The 19,259-nt window shown below is 45.0% G+C and overlaps 1 protein-coding gene across 2 annotated transcripts in view; it reads right to left on the reverse strand.

The window, feature by feature from the left end:
- TMEM192 (transmembrane protein 192) overlaps positions 1–19,259 on the reverse strand; it is a 357,863-nt gene that overhangs the window by 259,951 nt on the left and 78,653 nt on the right. The window lies entirely within an intron of this gene.

Below are 19,259 nucleotides of genomic sequence, written 5' to 3' on the forward strand. Positions count from 1 at the left end.
CGAACAGATGTACACTGGGTAAGTGACATTTTCCGGTCGATGGCATGTGTAGCTGCAGATACACATGTTGTGCATAGACTAGTAAGCAGTTATCTCCCCAAAAGCGGTGGTTCAGCCTGTAGGAGTTGAAGTTGTTTGAAATAATGTTCGTAATACTGCCTGTCCTACTGTGGCCTGTTGTGTTGTTAACACATCCACACAGTAATGTTTAGTGAATGTATGAGGTGTAGACCATGTGGCTGCCTTATAGATTTCTGTCATTGGTATATTTCCTAGAAAGGCCATGGTGGCGCCTTTCTTTCTAGTGGAGTGTGCCTTTGGTGTAATAGGCAGTTCTCTCTTTGCTTTAACAGAACAGGTTTGAATACACTTAACTATCCGTCTGGCAATGCCTTGTTTGGATATTGGATTTCCTGCATGAGATTTTTGAAAAGCTACAAACAATTGCTTTGTTTTGCGAAATTGTTTGGTTCTATCAATGTAATACATTAGTGCTCTTTTTATGTCTAATGTATGTAATGCTCTTTCAGCTACAGAGTCTGGTTCTGGAAAAAATACTGGGAGTTCCACTGTTTGATTTAAGTGGAACGGTGATATAACTTTTGGTAAAAATTTGGGATTTGTGCGTAGAACCACTTTGTTTGTGTATTTGTATAAAGGGTTCCTGTATGGTAAAGGCTTGTATTTCACTTACTCTTCTAAGAGATGTGATAGCTATTAGGAAGGCTACTTTCCATGTTAAGTATTGCATCTCACAAGAGTGCATGGGTTCAAATGGTGGACCCATGAGTCGTGTTGATACAATATTGAGGTTCCAGGAAGGAACTGGTGGTGTTCTTGTAGGAATTATCCTTTTTAGACCCTCCATAAATGCTTTTATGACTGGGATTCTAAATAGTGATGTTGAATGTGTAATTTGCAGATAGGCAGAAATTGCTGTGAGATGTATTTTAATGGATGAAAAAGCTAACTTAGACTTTTGTAAGTAGCTTACAATGTTTTTTGTGGACGCGTGTAATGGTTGAATTTGGTTATTATGACAGTAATAAACAAATCGTTTCCATTTATTTGCGTAGCAATGTCTTGTAGTAGGTTTCCTAGCTTGTTTGATGACCTTCATACATTCTTGTGTAAGGTCTAGATGTCCAAATTCTAAGACTTCAGGAGCCAGATTGCTAGATTGAGCGATGCTGGATTCGGGTGTCTGATCTGTTGTTTGTGTTGAGTTAAAAGATCTAGTCTGTTTGGTAGCTTGATATGAGGTACTACTGACAGGTCTAGTAGTGTTGTGTACCATGGTTGGCGTGCCCAAGTTGGTGCTACTAGTATTAGTTTGAGTTTGTTTTGACTCAATTTGTTTACTAGATACAGAAGGAGTGGGAGAGGGGGAAAAGCGTAAGCAAGTATCCCTGACCAACTCATCCATAACGCATTGCCCTTTGAGTGAGGGTGTGGGTACCTGAATGCGAAGTTTTGGCATTTTGCGTTTTCTTTTGTTGCGAATAGGTCTATTTGCGGTGTTCCCCAGTTTTGGAAGTAGGTTTGTAGTATCTGGGGATGAATTTCCCATTCGTGGACCTGTTGGTGATCTCGACTGAGATTGTCGGCTAACTGGTTTTGAATTCCTGGGATGTATTGCGCTATTAGGCGAATGTGATTGTGAATCGCCCAATGCCAAATCTTTTGTGCTAAGAGACACAGCTGTGATGAGTGTGTCCCTCCCTGTTTGTTTAGGTAATACACTGTTGTCATGTTGTCTGTTTTGACAAGAATGTGTTTGTGGGCTATTAGTGGTTGAAATGCTTTCAATGCTAGAAACACTGCTAGTAGTTCTAGTTGATTTATATGAAGCTGTTTTTGCTGAGTGTCCCATTGTCCCTGGATGCTGTGTTGGTTGAGGTGTGCTCCCCACCCTACCATGGAAGCATCTGTTGTGATCACGTATTGAGGCACTGGGTCTTGGCAAGGCCGCCCTTGGTTTAAATTTATAGGATTCCACCATTGAAGCGAGGTGTGTATTTGGCAGTCTATCAACACTAGATCTTGAAGTTGACCCTGTGCTTGTGTCCATTGTGTCACTAGGCACTGCTGTAAGGGCCGCATGTGTAATCTTGCATTTGGGACAATGGCTATGCATGAGGACATCATGCCTAGAAGTTTCATCACTAATTTGACTTGATATTGTTGGTTTGGGTGCATGCTTTGTATTACGTTTTTGGAATGCTTGTACCCTTTTTGGACTTGGAGTGGCAATCCCTTTTTTTGTGTTGACTGTCGCTCCTAAGTATTGTTGTATTTGACACGGTTTTAAGTGTGATTTTAGGTATTTTATTGAGAACCCTAGTTTGTGAAGGGTTTCTATGACTTATTTTGTGTGTTGAAGACACTGTTTCTGAGTGCTGGTTTTTATTAACCAATCGTCTAGATACGGGAATACGTGTATGTGCTGTCTTCTGATATGTGCGGCTACTACTGCCAGGCATTTTGTAAATACCCTTGGTGCTGTTGTTATTCCGAATGGTAACACTTTGTATTGGTAATGTACTCCTTGGATTACAAACCTTAAGTATTTCCTGTGTGAAGGATGTATGGGTATATGGAAGTAAGCATCCTTGAGATCTAATGTTGACATGTAGTCTTGTTGTTTGAGCAAGGGGATCACGTCTTCAAGTGTTACCATGTGAAAGTGATCTGATTTGATGTAAAGATTTAGGGCCTGATTCTAACTTTGGAGGACAGTGTTAAACCGTCCCAAAAGTGGCGGATATACCACCTACCGTATTACGAGTCCATTATATCCTATGGAACTCGTAATACGGTAGGTGGTATATCCGCCACTTTTGGGACGGTTTAACACCGTCCTCCAAAGTTAGAATCAGGCCCTTAGTGTTCTGAGATCTAAGATGGGTCTCAGAGTTTTGTCCTTTTTTGGTATTAGAAAATAAACACCTGTTCCTTTCTGATGGTTGGGTACCAGTTCTATTGTCTCTTTCTGTAACAACGCTTGGACTTCTAGTTGTAATAGATCCAAGTGTTGTTTGGACATGTTGTGTGTTCTTGGAGGCACATTTGGTGGTAATTGTAGGAATTCTATGCAATAACCATGTTGGATAATGGCTAGGACCCACAAGTCTGTAGTTATTTCTTCACAATTTTTGTAATAATCTGTGAGTCTCCCCCTCTCTGGTGTTATGTGTTGGGGATTTGTGACATTGAAGTCACTGTTTAGTTTGTGGGGTTTTTGGGCTTTGGAATTTCCCTCTGGTTTTAGGGAACTGTCCACCTTTATATTGTCCCCGAGAGCCTCCTCTTTGATACTGGCCCTGGTATGTGGGTCTGGCCTGTGAGGTTGAGGGTTCTGTGCTTTGGGCTCGAAACCCCCCTCTAAAGTGTGGCTTCCTAAAGGTGCCTCTGCTCTGTGGAGAGTAGAGCGCGCCCATGGCTTTGGCCGTGTCAGTGTCCTTCTTTAGCTTCTCTATAGCTGTATCCACCTCCGGCCCAAACAACTGTTGTCCATTAAAAGGCATATTAAGCACAGCCTGCTGGATCTCTGGCTTAAATCCGGAGGTGCGTAGCCATGCGTGTCTCCGAATAGTGACCGCTGTGTTCACAGTTCTGGCGGCTGTGTCCGCTGCGTCCATCGCCGATCGTATCTGGTTGTTGGAGATACTTTGGCCCTCCTCCACCACTTGCTGTGCACGCTTTTGAAACTCCTTGGGAAGATGTTCAATAAAATGCTGCATTTCATCCCAATGAGCCATGTCATATCTTGCCAATAAAGCCTGTGAATTGGCAACGCGCCAGTGATTGGCTGCCTGTGCTGCAACTCTTTTCCCTGCTTCATCAAACTCTCGACTTTGTCGGGTGGTGGTGCATCCCCAGAAGTCTGTGAGTTTGCCCTTTTGCATGCTGCACCTACTACCACTGAGTCAGGTGTTAGTTGTTGCGTGATGTACACAGGGTCCGTAGGGGGAGGCCTATACTTCTTTTCCACCCTAGGTGTAATGGCTCTGCATTTGACGGGGTCTTGAAACACTTGTTTTGCGTGTTTTAACATCCCTGGTAACATCGGCAGACTCTGGTACTGGCTGTGTGTTGATGACAAAGTATTGAATAAATAGTCACCCTCAATAGGTTCAGCATGCAGTGCTACATTGTGAAAAGTAGCTGTTCTGGACACCACCTGCATGTAAGTAGTACTGTCTTCAGGTGGTGACGGTCTTGCCGGGTAGCACTCTGGACTATTGTCAGATACTGGTGCATCGTACAGATCCCATGCATCTGGGTCATCCTGGGTCATCCCTGTGTGCATTGGAGATTGCATCATAGGGGGCGTTGCAATTGGTGACAGTTGCGGTGAGTGCTGTGGCGATGGTTGTGGCAAAAACGTGGTGGAGTTTTTTCTTTAGTCACTTTTGCTTTTGGCTGTTTATCTGTTTCTTGGAAAGCAAGTTTCCTTTTCATTTTAATAGGGGGGAAGAGTTCTTATTTTCCCTGTGTCTTTATGAATATGGAGCCTTCTTTGTGTATAGTCTGGCTCTCCCAGCTCTAATTCTTCTCCAAATTTATGGCCTTGAAGTTATGATGACAGGCCTTGTTCTTCGGAATAGGAGCTCTGTTTCGGCTCCGATGCTGGGTGTTTCGGCACTCAAACTTTTTCCGCAGTCTTTTTCGGCTCCAAAGCCACCTTTTTCGGTTTCGGGGTGCCGATCTCTCGGTGGCGACTTTGGTCGGAGCCGGTATCTCGGTGTCGAGTTTGGTCGGAGCCGGTATCTCGGTGCCGAGTATACTCTGTGCCGGTATCTCGACCGGAGTCGGATGTCTTCGACACGTGTGCCCTTTTTCGGTGCCGATGGTTGGTCACCGTGTTTACGGGTTAAGCCATTGCCTGCCGGCGGGGGCGTCCCCTAGGCTTTCATTATTTTGGTGTGAGTTTTGGCCGGGGCAGTTTTACTCACGGTTTTCGCCGGCTGCTCACTTTCGGCCTCGTCCGAGTCCGAATCCGGAATGGAGTAAGTCTCCTCTTCTTTGACGTCGTGGTGCCCTGACGGTGTCGACGCCATTTAAAGCCTTCGAGCTCTCCGGTCCCGTAGCGTCTTTTTCGACCGAAATGCCCGACAGGCCTTGCAGGTGTCCTCTTTGTGTTTGGGGGACAAACATAAATTACAGACCAAATGCTGGTCTGTGTAAGGATACTTATTGTGGCATTCGTGCAGAAGCGCAATGGGGTCCGTTCCATTAGCCTTGAAGACGCACGCGGTCGGGTCGACCAGGCCCCGCCGGGGAATGGAAGCCCCGAAGGGCTACCGGAGCTTTTCTTTTATTCGGTGTCGATCTGCTATAACTAACCCGATATCGAACGCAAACGATGCTGTCGAGTTTTCCGAGATTTAACTAACTTTCCGAACCGAAACACGGAGCGAAGAGGAACACGTCCGAACCCGATGGCGGAAAGAAAACAATCTAAGATGGAGTCGACGCCCATGCGCAATGGAGCCAAAAGGGGAGGAGTCCCTCGATCTCGTGACTCGAAAAGACTTCTTCGAAGAAAAACAACTTGTAACACTCCGAGCCCAACAGTAGATGGCAGGATATGCACAGCATGTGTATCTGCGGCTACACATGCCATTGAACATGTATATATATATATACACACCAGGCGAAAATCTGATGTACAAGGAGAATTTGAGTACAAGATTTGTTCCTCTAATTTTCTCAATTGAGTGACTGTATCTAATGAAAAGATAGGTTTATAGACTGTTTTGAAGGCACATTCTTTTACCAGTGTAGGAAATTTTCAGCAGTTGGAATAATTAATTTACTATTGGTAGAAATAATACCTACCTAAATATGGCTAGTGGCACCCTAGGAAGAATGACCCTTTTAAGTCCTTCCACAAAGGCTTACAAGACGGGAATCCAGAATACTGAAGTGTGTTGTCTGTTTTGTAGATATTTGGCTCCTGCCTGTAGATGCAGCCTTACAGATGTAAAATCTAATCCAGAGGTATGTAAATGAAATAAATAGCAGACAAGATCTTGAACCTTGACTGCTAAAGGATCAATGCGTTTGGAATGACAATAGTGAAAAAGCCTTTCCAATTTAGCAGCGTAACAGGCACAAGTAGTGGGCCTGTGTGGTTCTTTAAGAACGTCCATACAAGGTTGCAGTAGAATCAAGTAACCAAAATCTAGGGCTTCAGGAGCCAGATCATTATCTCATGGGGAACTACTGAGAGTTCCCGGAGTGTGGTGAACCATGGTTGTCACAACCATGTGGGAGCCACTAGGATTAGGGTGAGAGATGTCTGCCGAACTTTGGAAACCACAAAGGGAAATAGTGGGAGAGGTGGAACAGTGTAAGCAAATATCCCAGGCCAACTTATCCATATTGCGTTACCCCTGGAGTGTGGGAACCTGGAGGTGAAGTTTGCGCAGTTGGCGTTTTTTGCTGTGGCGAAGAGGTCTATTTGCGGTTGACCCCAACGCTGGAGATATCGGTGGAGGACTTGCGGGTGGAGGTCCCATTTATGGATCTGTTGGTGCCTCCTGCTGAGGAGATCTGCAAAGTCTTTGCAAAGGATTTTGATAACAGGTGAATGTTTTACCAGAGAGCCCACCTCCAAATAGTTTGGGCTAAATGAGAAAGCTGAGGGGACCTGTTGACCCCTGCTTTTGGAGATAATACATGGAAGTCATGTTTTCTGTTTTGATCAGGATCACCTTGTCAATCAGGTGAGGAAGGAAGGTTCTGAGTGCTAGGTGAATAGCTAGCAACTTCAGTTAGCAACTTCTGGTGATTGATATGGAGCGGTCTGTGGCTGAACAGTTAGATCCTGTGAATGCACTCCCTATACCATGAGGGAGGTGTCCTTTGTTACGGTTCCCTGCGGAACTGGGTCTAGGAAAGGCTGTCCTTTTAAGAGATTGTTGGTGTTCCACCACTACAGAGAGTGACAAACTTGATGGCTGGCCAACACTAGATCTTCCATTTGACTCTACACCTGAGTCCATTAGTGCTCTCTGCATTCTCGCAATGGACGCAAGTTCAGTCTGTCATGGGGTACAATGGCCTTGCATGAAGCCATCATACAGAGAAGATGCATGACTGTCCTGATTGTTACCTGCTGATGAGACTGATGCTGGGAAATGAGCACCTGGAATGACTGAATCCTGTTGGCACTGGGGTAAGCTATCCCCCAGTATGAGTCGAGAGTGGCTCCCAGGCAAGGTTGTATTTGAAGGGGTTGGACCTGGGATTTGACTGCGTTGATGGAAAAGCCTAGTTGGTGAAGTAGGTTTATGGTGACCTGAGTATGTTGGAAGCACTTTTGACAAGTAGCATTTTTGAAGAGCCAGTCGTTTATATATGGAAAGACATGTGTTTCGTCTGCGCAGGTGAGCAGCTACTACTGCAAGACATTTGGTGAAACCTTCTGGGGCGATTGTGATTCCAAAGGGAAGCACTTTGAATTGAAAATGCTGGCTGTTTATTAGAATCCTTATTATTATTAGATACCTTAGGTATCAGTGATGCACTGGATGAATAGGAATGTGAAAATAGGCATCCTTGAGATGGAGTTTGGTCATGAAGTCGCCTTGCTGCAATAATGGCATAACATATTGAAGAGTGACCATGTGAAAGTGCTCTGAGAGAATGTATTTGTTTAGGGGTCTGAGATCCAGGATTGGTCTCAGAGACCCATCCTTTTTGGGAATGAGGAAGTACATTGAATCTACTTACTGTGCCCTGCAAGTGAAATGGCACTGGTTCTATGGCTCCTTTTTTGACGAGTGCCTGAACTTCTTCCCTGAGCAACTGTTGATGTTACCATGTTGGATAATAGCCAACACTCACTGGTCGGAGTGATGTTGAGCCAGGTGGGGAGGAACCCTTGTATACGACCCCAGACAGGTGTTAAGTGGTAGGGGGGAATGGTTGGCAAATCAGAATTTTGTGGCGATGGCGGATGGTTTAGTGAATCGGCCCTTGCTTCTCCCTTTGGAAATATTGCCCCTGTAGGAGCCTCTGTAGTATCCTTTAGACAAGGTGGTCTGTGTTTAAGAGTGCTAGTAAGAGGCTGATGGTGGTTTTTGAACCTCCACGATAAGATGCAGCAAAATGATCCACGTTGTGATGGTGTTTGCAAATCCCCCATGGCTTTAACCATCTCATAACCTTTTTTTATTTTTTCCAGGAGGGTGTTAATCTGGGGACCAAACCTGAGACTCCAAGCCAGCCATGTTTTCTGAGAAGGACACTGCAATGTATGCCTCTAGCACTGAGGGCACAGGGAATTGTGGTATTGGAAATTAGCTTATCCTCAGTGGCAATCTGATATGCCCACTTCTTGTACTCTTTTGGTAGATGTTGGAAGAACTCCTCCTCCTCATCATCATCATCATCCCAGTAGGCCATGTCTTAGCAGGAGAGGAGGCCAATGGAGTTGGCGATCCTCCAGTGATTGGCATACTCAGCAGCCACTTCCTTACATGAAACATCAATCTTTTTGCTCTCTTTACCTTGTGGGGGTGTCTCACCAGATGTTTGAGAGTTGGCCCTCTTGTGGCTGTGGCAACTATGAGGGAATCGGGTGGAAGTTGTCCCTTTATGTATGTGGGGCAATTGGGTGACACCTTGAATTTTTTGGCAACTGTTGGTGTAATCACATGTGACCTAGCAGGGTTGTCTGGCGTGTGTCGTAACATTCATTTTAGCATTGGCAGATACTGTGCTGTGCGATGACTGGAAGAGTCTCAAACACAAAATCGTCCTCTGAAGGCTTAGTGTGTAGCTTAACACTGTGGTAAGCAGTAGCTCTACCTACAAAGTCATTGTAGGTCGTGGTGTTGTCTGGAGGAAGAGGGTTTAGCAGGATACAAATAGGGATCTGTATCAGCAGGTGGTACTGCAGCATACGAGTCCCACCAGTCATCGTGTGGTTGGAAGGAAAACTGGTCTCCCTCATTACCCTCTTCCCCTGTCAGAGTGACTGGAACCCTCTGGACAGTATGGTGCGGGAGTAACGGGTGAAGGGGTGGTGACTGTGAGTAGTGCACAGCAGGCATTGGTGATGGACTGAGGTGCACTGGGCTTGTCACCTTGACCGCCTTCTTTCTATGCTTTGGTGGTGGAGTCTCCAAAGCTTCTTCAAATAACAAATGTCATGGGCATGGCCTGTGCGGTGGGGAATATGGACGCACCTCACTAGGCTGCCTCAGATGATTGGGCCTCAGAGCACAATTAGCCTGACGCAGACGCTGACCCCACGGGGCTAAAATGGGAGAGGGCTCCTGGAATGGGAGGGAACTCCTCTCTGCCATCCATTGCTTCACCGAACTGCCACAATACAAGATTACCATGAGAGGAGCCATGACTGACAGAAGCGGTAAGACATTTACATACAGTGAATAACAAAGGCAGGTCAGCCAGCTGTAGTAAAAATGTAGTAAAAATGTCAGGACAACACAGCAACAGTCACCCGTGCCAGAGATCACAGCTTGTGGACACTGTCTCTTCTCCCTCGTCTCACACCCGAATGCAGGAAGCCAAGTCCGGAGCCTCCGCCAGCCCCGCACCAGGCCAAGCATTACAGTGACATGCCTGGGGAGGGCCTGAGGGAATAAAGCTGCAGTTGAGCAGCACGCACAGTGAACTCTCATTGGAGCTGGAGCCCGGAGGCACAAGATAGTGCCTCTTTGGTGGACAGTATTTCTGGTGGGGGTGGAGGGAAGCACTTGGGGCACTCCTCCACCCCCATGACCTCAAGAACTGCAACTGGCTGTTAATATTGTGTCAGGGCAGAGGGGATAAAACTATGACACTATAAATGGGGGAAATGAGAAAGGAGACTGCCTCAGGATACTGCCTCAGCATATGTGACAGCCAAGAGGTGCTTTCTTTTACTGACTGCCAACTCAATGCATGGGGGCTCCCTTAATTATTCCCTGAAGGCAACTCTCACTGGAACATTCTACAAAGGAGAGGCTTTTCATAATAATGAGGTGGGAGCAGAAGTGAACACAGCTGGGCCCAACCTTGCTGCATGTGTAATATGAAGGGGAAGTGCTGGAGTCCTACTTCTTGAACTACAAAATGCAGCGGGAAGCAAAATGAATACCAATGTCCAGAGGCACCTCGAAGTAGCATCTGGGCTCCACTGAGAGGGCCTGACCCCTAACACCACACATCCTGTGGGGAGTGCGGAGAGAGACTTTGGAGCATGCAGACAGGCTCCTTCGTGTCCCCGACCACGCAGGAACCTCCCAAAGGCACCTGCTTGTCCACTGGAGATCGCACAAACTGGACTTGGTTTTAAAATGGGGAAGCCCCAATCACTGAAAGGGAAAACTTCCACTATGCAGGGTGACAAAGACCTGACTGGACAAAGTGAAAAGTCGCAAGAAGAAGCAGTGATATTGGAGGCTGTTAAAGAAACCAGTGTCTCTAGAAGCACAAATAGCTGCAGTAGTGAACAAAGTGGGAATCTTAATATACATTCACAAGAACTTTCAGAAAGGGTTAGAGGAACAGAACAAAAGCTTGGCATAACACAACCAGAGGTAACGGCTCACACGAAAAAATATGTGCAGATGGAAAAAGAACTGAAAATACTCGCAGGTAGGGTGGAAGACGCAGAGGGTCATCATAACGTCAGACTGGTTGGAGTTCCGGAGAGGGCAGAAGGCCCCAACACTGAACTGTTCATTGAAGACTGGCTTGAAAAAAATGTTTTACAAGGTAAGCTGAGAAGTTTCTTCACAGTGGAAAGAGCTCACCGAATAACTGCCATGGCACTAGCTCCAGCTATGCCTCCTCGACCTCTTATTATGAGACTGATAAACCATATAGATTAGGACAGTATTCTATAATTGTCACGTAAACAAGGCCCATGGAAAACAGATGGTCAAGTTGTCAATTTCTATCCAGATTATACACACCAGGTTCAGAAGCAAAGCCAGTGAAAAAGGGCATGTGTATACTTGGGCTCAAATATTCACTTATTTTTCCTGCGAAATTGAGAATAGTGCATAATGATAAGGCACACTTCCTACTATCAATGAAGGAAGCATGGGGCTGGCTGGAATGTCATGGGCTCTGTGCCGGAGCAGCAGATGCATCCAGCAAAGACAGGGCTGGCAAACGCAAACAGGCAGGAACAGGCAACACAATGGTCAGAGAATTTCACAAATGAAAGCGCAAATGAGAGCGGAGTAGGCCAAGATTGTGGAGGAAATCGAACACTGCAGTGATATACTACATACTAACAGATGGAGGTTGCTAGCATTGGGGGTGGGAGGGAGTGGGCCTGACTTAGTGGGATCAGGTCCGATACAGATGGAGAACGCCTACTGGATGTCACCACAATGACATTGGTCCTCTTAATCTGAAACATCAAGATCCTTAAATGGGACAGTTGGAGGTATATCCAAAGGGGGATCTAAAGAAGGGGAATGGATACTGGTTTCCCTAAAACAGTGACTATGTCAGCAAACCACTGTGACTATGCCCTGGGGCCCTGCAGTGGAACATTGGAGGTATAACTGTGTTAAGTGACTACCTTTTGAGACGTCACAGGTGATCTCCCAGCCAGGGGCATGTTTTTGTTTGGGGTTTACACGTGCCATGGATTGCGGAAATGGTCAGTTTTAGGATCATGGCACTGTAAAGTAGTTTGTGGGGAAGTTTGTAAAGAATTGAAGAAACATTACAAAATAATGGAAATCAGGAGAACTGGGCATGTTGAAATGGGTGGGTGGGGGAGGACTGTAATATGCTGATATGCCATCATAACTGTCGATGATCACCTAGAATGCTAATGGGTTAGGGCATAAAGTGAAAAGGGGCCTGGTTATGAAAGCCTTTACTAGATACCTGGCAGACAGTATTTCTGCAAGAGACGCATCTCCTCAAGGGTCAACATGGCTACCTTGGGAGGGGGAGGTACAAGCAAGATTGTTTTCCTCACTACACCTCGGGTTCCAGATAGGTGGCGATTCTATGCTGAAATCCTTGCCTTTCCACATATCTCGTACTTGGACAGACACTAGTGGTTGTTATACTGCTTTGAAAGGGAAATGGGAGGGGCAATCAATCATGCAGGTAAATGTGCATGCCCCATCAGGACTGCAAACATCAACACTGAGTAAGGTGGGAAACGTAATGCTGGATGATCCCAAGGACTACCAGGAGAGAGGGGAGAGGGGTAATCTTGCAATGGATACTCATTTAGACCGGCAACGCACTGGACCTGAAGGGGATGCAACAAAAGAGAAGCTGGAAGGATTTATACATGCTATATAAATTTACGGAAACTCACATACTTGCCACAGAGATTAGTGATCATTCATAATTGCAGATAACTTACTCCCCTGATACTCCAAAACCTCATCTGGAGTGGAGGATGGTGACCTGGCATCTTGCGGACAAACAAGAGGTCCGGGGACAAAGCCACCAAACTATATTTTACGAAAATAACAAAGTCAGTGCCCAGTCAACTCATAATGTGGGAGGCTTACAAGGCTACCATTTGGGGCACGATTATAGTAGGTAAAGCTAAGGACAGGCGAGAACTACATGATAGGTTAATTCAACTAGATACCGAATTGACTCAATCTGAGAGGGATATGTGTTGAATCCTGCTCCCATTCAATTAGAGGAGATGGAGCTGAAAAGAGAAGAGTACCATCCAGTGGCTGAGAAGGAGATAAAAAAGGCACTCATCGCAAAAAAACAACAGGTTTACGAGGCAGGAGATAAAGCAGGAAAACTGTTAGTACGGCTTAGAAGAAAAGAAAGAGAGTGGTTACATGATATGGAACTAGTCCTGGACAGCAGGTAAAAAATGTATAGATAGTGACAAGATAGTGGGAGTTTTCACTACTTACGTGGAGCAATTTTATAGTAGCAAGCTCCAGGTCCTGAGAGGGAAATATTAAAGTTTATCAATGACTGTCCAATGCATAGCCTCTCCCCAGAGCTGAGGGGGCATTGGAGACTGAACTAATGGTGGAGAGTGGACTCTGGCAATGGCACAGACGCAGACAGGGAAAGCCCCTGGCTTAAACTGTCTCCCCATAGAACTCTTTCATAAACTGTAAAGACATGTGGTGGCCCTCTTAAATGTGGCCTACAAGGCGAGACTGAAAAATGGGTTACTATCAGAGGATCAGCAAACAGCGACAATCATCTTGCCCCCTAAAAAAGTTAAGTCCTGCGAAAAATGCAACTCATATAGGCCGGTATCGCTAATCAATGCAGATACCAAAACTCTGCCAAAAGCCCTAGCTACTAGGCTGAGGGTGGTAATACTGGACTTGATACAACAGACCAAAATGGGTCCATGCCAGGCCGCTCGCCTAAACTGAACCTGAGACAATTGCTTAATAATATTGCATAAATAAAGAGGTTGGAGGATCCAAGAGTTATTGTCTCCCTGGATGTGAACAAGGCATTTAATTCAGTGGAGTGGCTGTGCATGTTTGGGATTTTGACCAGAATGGGAATTGGCCCTAAGTTATTGGATAGGTAAGATTACCATCATAAACCAAGAGCGAGAGTGAAAGTTAATGGTTGTATTTCCCGACAGGACGAAGCATCAAGTAGGGATGCCCAATGTCACAGATATTGTTTGCACTAGTGATAGAGGCACTGGCGGCCTGGGTAAGGGTAGACGGTCAGGTGTGGGGTTGGCCCGGAGGTACAGGTTGGGAAGAGGGTATTTGCCTTTAAGATGGATAAATATTACTTTACCTAACTAATCCAGTGCAATCACTAGCTCGACTAAGTGCGATATTTCACATATGTGGCAGATACTCAGGATTTGCGATCAACTGGTAGTCTCCAGAACTGCCCACATAGAATTCCAGACACCTTTTTCTCAAGGATCGATAGGATGATTCGAATATTATTGTGGCACAATGGTCAGCCTCGGGTAGCACTGGGGGACGTTCAGCGTAGAAAATACGAGGGAGGCATTGCACTTCCTAACGTGAAGAAATATTATGAAGCTGCTAAGGTTGGGGTGATGAATGAACGGGCATATTTAGTTTGGGAAGATCTAGTCTTCAGATTGGATAGGCATAATTTGTGAGATAGAGGTTACCTCCATGTTATACGGAGAAAAAGTGGACTCGAAAGCGGGTTATGCCACCAAAGCAGCGGTGGGTATAAGGTCCAAATTACAGAAGGAAATGAAATGGGACAAATGCTTTGCTCTCAAAACACCTCTGTGGGGAGGGAATAGGCTGAAAACAGTCAATGCACAGCTTCTGAGGTTGGGAAATTTTTGGCCTCTCTGCACTAGCTGATGTTTGGGATGCGAACGGAGTGGCTCAGTTCGAGCATCTCAAGACAGAATATTGAATGCGCGTGACACAAAGGTTACGCTACCTGCAGTTAAGACATGGACTTCGAGATAGTATTCACACAGAGGAAGAAAAGCAGGAGCCCCCGCTAGAGAGAAGATTGCTGGATGGTAGAATAGGGAAAAACATATCTCACTGACATATAATACACTTATGAGACACAGATAGGACCCACTAACACGGCTGAAATGTAGGTGGGAAGCAGATATGGGAAATGGATGATGAGGACTGGCAAATGGCATTAGGATTTCCAGCAACAGTTGCAATCACAGCCAGTTACCGACTCTCTCACCTCTTTGCGTTCTGCTGCTAGTCTAGTCTTTGAGAGTTAAGATTGGAAAGGGTGGCTTGGGACAGTGTAGGGTTAAGTGTTATTCTGTGGATAGCACAACTCATATGCTTGTTACACAGAGTTAGGGACAAGTTGGGACATTATTCCAGACCCTCTTTAACCTACACAAGTCTGAGGTCTCAGGCAGATTATTTATTTCTTCCTTTCAGATGTGAAGGGGGTATTAATCTTACAATGGGACCCTCAAACCCAATTACACAAGGTACCTACCAGGGTAGAGAGGCTGGGCCAAGGATAATATACAGTTCATCCCTTAGGGCAACACTCTGTGCCTATTAGCATGAGGATCCATGGGAAAACATAAGAGGAGTACAGGGATCTCACCTTGCAACATCATACAGGGCATTGCAAACACACACTTGAACCTCCACCTCCTATCTCTACTGACTTCAATGCAGGGGATTAATACAGAGATTACCTATGTTTGTCCTGAGCGGGGGATTCTACGTCTGTATAACGTTTGGTACAGGTCAGTATGATGCAGAGTCATCACATTCCCAGTTCTAGAATGGTCTACAAGCAGTCATCATTACAGCAATATGGAATCAGCCATTCCAAGCTGGACAACTTGGCTACAGTGTTCTTGTGGCTCCTGTCCCCAAGAAGACCTCAGTCTGCTATGTATTGCAGCTTCTCCCCCTGATCAGTGGCCAGCTCCTCTACACATCAAACAGTACAGTTCACTGTTATTCCAGACAGATGACAGTAATAGAATGCTAGGTCTAATCAAAACTGGGGAAGCCAGCAACCTCCAGAATCCTGCTCCTGGAAGACACGCCTCTGTGCTGGTGCATCCAAATTTGTCCAGAAATCCAGATGAATACAACCTACTGCAATGGAGGTGGTGGTATTTACCTAGAATTAGGGGGTTGCCAAGAAGGCAGCACCAATCAACTTGGGAGTTAGGTTAAAATAGTTTTAAACCCAGCGAACCAATTTAGGAGGCACCATTCAAGTATTTCTTGCTGGGATTTGACAAAGAATGAGAAGGAGACATGCCAACTGGTCAACAAATGTAGATTCCCAGGGAGGAATTGCACTACCTCGGTGGGGTCTCTATGATTTCTAGGCTGTTCTAGGCAGAGGATAAAGGGATAAGCCACAAAGAGCCACAGTATGTGGTCTGAGCCTCAGATCAAGTCAGACACCATAAGTGTCAGTCATCTATCTTTAGGCAGATATAGAAGCCATTCTGCCCAGGCAGTCCAACAGATTTAGTCCAGACATTTGTGCTCAAAGTAGGCTCTCGACTTTATGTACAATGCAGCCTGAAACATAGATAAAACTGCTAGGGTATCTCTGAAGCATAGGCCCCATCACTTTTCCATCAACAGAGAAGTTGTGAAATCTCTATCTGAAAGGAATCATCATTTTATTCTTCCTACTTCATACTATTAAAAAGAAGATTCTTGAAATTAAATCAGGCTCCCCTCTGGATCCATGTCCTCCTCCCATTTTTCACTTGGTTCCGGATTTAATGGCACGGATGTTGGTCCCCATTAACCAAGAGGTAGCTATGTCTGGGGAGTACCCATCTATCTGGAAAGAAACAATAGTAGTACCCATCAAGAAAAAAAACAGAGGGGGATAATCAGGACATGAGTAATTTGCGGCCAATAGCACGTCTCCCGTTTTTGGCAAAGATTCTAGAAAAAAAATTGAACTCTGAATTGATCGAGTTTTTAACAAAAGTGGATGCTCTTGATATCTCCCAATACAGGTTCAGAAAAGGGCATAGTACTGAAACTGCCCTAATCTCATCCTCTGATACTATTCGAAGGATGGCTGATGAAGGCAAGGGGGCGGTTTTGGTTCTTTTAGATTTATCCGCTGCCTTCGACACTATCTCTCCCACACTATTAATGTCCCGTTTGCATCATGTGGGTTTGAGGGACAAGGCGCTTAAACTTTTGAAGTCTTTTCTTACACATAGATGAACCACAGTTAGCTGTGGTGATTTCAAATCTAGACCTTATCTTCTGCCATGTGGGATTCCGCAGTGATCTTCCCTCAGCCCCACATTGGTTAATCTGTATGTAGCGCCTTTGGCTAGTCTAATTCGTACTTTTGGTTTCATTCCATCTTCCTATGCTGATGACTCCCAGCTTATTATTCCTATTAATCAGCCATGGGAGGAGGTTGCAGATCGGTTCACTAATTGTATGTTGGAAGTGAGTAAATGGATGAAGACCAATTGGCTAAAAATGAATGCCACCAAAACTGAAGTTTTATGTTTTGGACCTGGAAAGAATTTATGGAACTCACGGTGGTGGCCCTCTGAATGTGGTAACTGCCCTGTGCCCACTACTGTTACTAGAAACCTAGGCATCTTGTTCGACAAACATCTGTCTTTTAAAAAACAGATTAATCATGTGGTAAACATCAGTTTATGCTCAATTAAAATGCTCTGAAAAATCTTCCCCTATCTGTTACATGAATGGAGAGTATCTGCTATCCTGGCACTGGTAATGTCCAAGATAGACTACTGTAATGCACTGTTCCTTAATCTGGATAAGGGGCTGACAAAAAGACTCTAATTAGTTCAGAATTCCGCTGTCAGAGCAGTTCTTAATCTCCCACGATGTATATCAGTTAGAGAGAGTCTTAGGAAATTACAATGGTTACCAGTGGCGCAGCGTATCCAGTTTAAGTCGCTCTGTCTTACTTTTAAGGCAGTTCATGGAATAGGACCACGGTTCCGGACTTCCAGACTCCCCCTGCATGTACCTAAAAGAAGCTTGAGGTCTTCCCAAGCTCACTTGACTCAGGTCCCTCACACACATAAAGCCAAATGGGGAGACAAAGCTTTTACAGTAGCTGCAGCCAGAGGATGGAACTCTCTCCCACAGAATATTAGGCAAGAATCAGGCTATATGAAATTTAGGAAAATGGTGAAAACTTGGCTCTTTCCTCGTTAATTTTTTGGTACATCAAGATCAGGGTCTTTGGATTTAGTTTGTTTCAGTTTCTTCTATTGGATGTTTTTCTATCTTTATTATTTCTGTTATTTTTCTTATCCTCTGTCTATTTTTTACTACGTGCTTTCTTCCCAGCGCTTCGATGCTCTTTGAGTAGGAACGTGCTTTATAAATCTCGAATTACATTACATTCCTCCAACAGATCTTTGCCAAGAACATCATTCACATTGCACAGGCTGAAAGCACAAGTATGCCCAATCACAAAATACACTGCATACACGGAAGGGAATCTGAAGGATCCGCATAACAGGGCCCTTTGCTGTGAACTGGAATCCTTGCTGACCATGCCATCCTAAATGAAGGCAGGCACTGGTGGAACCTCTGTATTCCTACGGGCAGAAAAATGATTTAATTCCTTTCCAGAAAATATCACTTGCAATTCAGGGAGGATTAAGGAAAAGGCTCTTCTGTAGCTGATGATGCAGAATCGCACTAGCCAAAAATCAGAGGTAATCTTGCACATGTAGAGTATGAACGTCATAGAAGCATATATGCAGAAGAACCAAAACCAAATCTCTATCCTGAAGATAGGCAGCACGATCACATGTGTAACTATCTCTCAGTACGTAACTTAACTCCATGCATAAATATATGCACATCCATAACCCAAACCCTTCCAACCAGATCTAATAATAGTGTAAAGCTCTACCCCTCAACTGCTCACTTCACTACATCCTTTAGCACAGCAACATAGTGCAAGGTTAAGAGAACCCTTCTGGTCATCACACACACACCAAAACACTTCTCATGTAGGCCAGCCTACAAACACATATCGTTCCAAACATCCAACACAAACTACAATATAGTGGGATAGTTGGCCGCCAGTGAGCTTCACTGCCTCAGCAGGGGTATGTACCACGATAAGTAACACAATTACAACATATTATTATACAACTACAAAGTGATTGAGTACTGAATGCATTTTACAAGGAGAGAGTCAATAGGCTCCTCTCACAGTGTGCTGAAATGTCAGCTTTCAACAACTGTAATCTTTCCATAGCTGCTTAGTGCAAGGTGGCAGTAACCACCATCCACTATGAGACTAACAGAGCCTTCTGCTCTGCTGCATACATAGCGGAAGACAGAGTACCCTTTGTGGAATAACAATAGTGATTTCACAGTGGTGCCCGGTAAAATAGGGGACAGGACCTTTGTGCAGACATTTTCCCCAAGCAAACCTGAGGAAACTGGCTTGAGTATGACCTGGATCATATACCAGTTCCCAGCTAAATATGTTACAGTTGTTATTTTGGCAATTTTACTTTTGGCCAAGACACACAGTTAGAAGGTTAGCTACGACTGTTCAGCCATTCAGAGGGCAAAGCACAACATCACAGGCATCTGCCACTTTAATAGCAGACAAAGGCATACTTCTAAGATACTCACTATGTGCACTTGGGTTAAAGAAAGCATGTTTTAAGGGGAGGAGCTGAATGGAATTTGAGAGTGGATGTGTTGGTAGGCCTCTCCAACAGGGCACAATAAGAAGGTTGTACAACTGCTATTGGTCAGTCATTCCATGGTCATGCAAAAAAACTGCCTCCAGAAAAAAGGTGGAGCACT

This window comes from Pleurodeles waltl, chromosome 1_2 (genome assembly GCF_031143425.1).
Source record: "Pleurodeles waltl isolate 20211129_DDA chromosome 1_2, aPleWal1.hap1.20221129, whole genome shotgun sequence".
NCBI lineage: Eukaryota > Metazoa > Chordata > Amphibia > Caudata > Salamandridae > Pleurodeles > Pleurodeles waltl.